The following is a 3,353-nucleotide window of genomic DNA, read 5'->3' on the forward strand; positions in this document are numbered from 1 at the left end:
GTGCTGGATTTGTAGAAAGATATTGTGTAAATTTGGTTTTGTCATGGAATATCTTGGTTTCTCCATCTATGTTAATTGAGAGTTTTGCAGGATACAGTAGCCTGGGCTGGCATTTGTGTTCTCTTAGGGTCTGTATGACATCAGTCCAGGATCTTCTGGCCTTCATAGTTTCTGGCGAAAAGTCTGGTGTGATTCTGATAGGTCTGCCTTTATATGTTACTTGACCTTTTTTCCTTACTGCTTTTAATATTCTTTCCTTATTTTGTGCGTTTGGTGTTTTGACTATTATGTGACGGGAGGTGTTTCTTTTCTGGTCGAATCTATTTGGAGTTCTGTAGGCTTCTTGTATGCCTATGGGTATCTCTTTTTTTAGGTTAGGGAAGTTTTCTTCTATGATTTTGTTGAAGATATGTACTGGTCCTTTGAGCTGGGAGTCTTCACTCTCTTCTATACCTATTATCCTTAGGTTTGATCTTCTCATTGAGTCCTGGATTTCCTGTATGTTTTGGACCAGTAGTTTTTTCCGCTTTACATTATCTTTGACAGTTGAGTCAATGATTTCTATGGAATCTTCTGCTCCTGAGATTCTCTCTTCCATCTCTTGTATTCTGTTGGTGAAGCTTGTATCTACAGCTCCTTGTCTCTTCTTTTGGTTTTCTATATCCAGGGTTGTTTCCATGTGTTCTTTCTTGATTGCTTCTATTTCCATTTTTAATTCCTTCCACTGTTTGATTGTGTTTTCCTTTAATTCTTTCAGGGATTTTTGTGTCTCCTCTCTATGGGCTTCTACTTGTTTATTTATGTTTTCCTGGAATTCTTTCATGCATTTTTGCGATTCCTCTCTGTAGGCTTCTACTTGTTCTCTAAGGGAGTTCATCATGTCTTTCTTGAAGTTCTCCAGCATCATGATCAAATATGATTTTGAATCTAGATCTTGCTTTTCTGGTGTGTTTGGATATTCCATGTTTGTTTTGATGGGAGAATTGGGCTCCCATGGTGCCATGTAGTCTTGGTTTCTGTTACTTGGGTTCCTGCGCTTGCCTCTCGCCATCAAATTATCTCTAGTGTTACTTTGTTCTGCTATTTCTGACAGTGGCTAAACTGTCCTATAGGCCTGTGTGTCAGGAGTGCTGTAGACCTGTTTTCCTCTCTTTCAGTCAGTTATGGGGACAGAGTGTTCTGCTTTCAGGGTGTGGTTTTTCCTTTCTACAGGTCTTCAGCTGTTCCTGTGGACCTGTGCCTTGAGTTCACCAGGCAAGTCACTTGCAGCAGATAAGTTAGTCTTACCTGTGGCCCCGAGGCTCGGAGATTCGGCTCATGAGGTTCTGCCCAGGCTCTCCAGCGGTGGCAGCGACCGGGAAGATCTCTGCGCCGCCCCTCTTCCAGGGAGCCTCCGTGCCTGGGGTTCAGATGGCCTCCGGTGTTTTCCTCTGGAATCAGTAATGTGTGCAGAGAGCAGTCTCTTCTGGTTTCGCAGGCGTGTCTGCCTCTCTGAAGGTTTAGCTCTCCCTCCCAGGGGATTTGGGTGCAGAGAACTGTTTATCCGGTCTGTTTCCTTCAGGTTCCGGCGGTGTCTCAGGCAGGGCTCCTGCTGCTCCTGGGCCCTCCCCCACAGGAACCCAGAGGCCTTGTACAGTTTCCTCTTGGGTCAGGGGATGTGGGCAGGGGGTGGGCAGTGTTGGTGGTCTCTTCCGCTCTGCAGCCTCAGGGTGCCCACCCGACCAGGCAGTGAGTATCTCTCCCACGGGTTCTGGGGCAGAGGCTGCTGCGGGCGGGATCATGAGGTGTGGGACTTCCGGTAAACACAGGGCGTGCCTGGTCCTAGAGGGATTCTGCCCTCTGTTGTCGATTCCACCAGGCACAGATAAGTTAGTCTTACCTGTGGCCCCGAGGGCTCAGGGATTCATTCATGAAGGGTTCTGCCCACAGGCTCTCCTTGGTGCAGCGACCCGGGGAGATCTCTGCCCGCCTCTTCCGGGAGCCTCCGTGCTCAGGGTTCAGATGGCCTCCGGTGTTTTTCAGGTATTCTTATTTTTATGTATCAAATTTTTTCTTAATAGCCTTAAAAGATAGTCTAACAGCTTTTTCTTAGGATAGGCACATTTGTTATCATTTGTTATCCTTTCTAATGTATTTCAAAAAGTTTTTACTTACAAAAAATCAAGTACCTGTGAGGCTAAGGAAAAAAGGGAATACTTGCACACTGTTGGCGAGAATATTAGTTATTTCAACTAGTATGCAAATTGGTATGAAGATTCCTAAAAAGTAAAAAAAAGAGCTACTATAAAATGACCTTTTATATACAGCAGAGAAAATACAAAAAAATTAAATTAATATATAAAAGAGAAACCTTTATTCTCATGTTCATTACAGCAAATGATGATGAAATACTGCCAACTCCACAGGATCTCCTATCACTTAGATGACACATGTCTGTGATATTCTATATTAAGATAATTGATGAGGAAAGACTGACCTTGAATAAGGGTGACAATAGTCCATGGACTCTTTGGTGAGTATAAAGAAGGAGATTTGCTACCCTGATTGTGTCTCTCTGTTTTGGCTGAATACAATATGATCATTTATCCACCTCTTACTTCTGCCACCCATTCCTTCCCTCCCATGATTGTATTCCCTGAAACTATGGACTGTAATAATCCCTTTTATCTGAAGTTGCTTCTTGTTAGGTATCTTGGTCATAGCAATGAAAAATATCATATATATTTTTTTTTCAAAAAGGACCTTTTGTAATTTGAAGTACCTATTAACCTGTAGAACATTGCATTAAGCAAGATAAGCCAGATACAGGAAGATAATTTCTATAATCTTACTTATATTTAGATTCTAGAAAGGTTAAAGTTATATGAATAGAATAGAAGAATGGATTTGTTACCCAATTGTACTGTGAGAGATAGCGTCTTAAGGCAGATAAGAAAATTAAAATTCAGGGCATCTGGCACTGACTCATTCATCAGCCCTCAGGCGTGAGTAAACGAATATGAGCCCTATCCCTGTGATGTTTGTCCAGTCCTTATTGGCATACTGTTCTAGTCATTGTGTCCTGCAGAGGAGTTCTAGGAGCCGGGCAAAGCCTATCCAGATGTTTATGGGGACGGGAGGCCCCTCAACTGTAACAAACATTTACCCCAAAGGACGAAGGGGCCTGCTTTAGGAACAATGGGACGACCAACCTTCCTCGGCCTCAATAGCCCTGCTCCAGGAACTAGCTGACCATAAAAACACTATCATGAGACATTCCTGTGACTTTAGAGTTTCTCCTTGACATTTTGGGTATTTCCTTTGACATCCCCCCCATCTCCTGGGGCTTATGACTTCTTCTTAAAAGCCTTCTC

Source organism: Rattus rattus, chromosome 1 (assembly GCF_011064425.1).
Source record: "Rattus rattus isolate New Zealand chromosome 1, Rrattus_CSIRO_v1, whole genome shotgun sequence".
In the NCBI taxonomy this organism is placed as follows: Eukaryota; Metazoa; Chordata; class Mammalia; order Rodentia; family Muridae; genus Rattus; species Rattus rattus.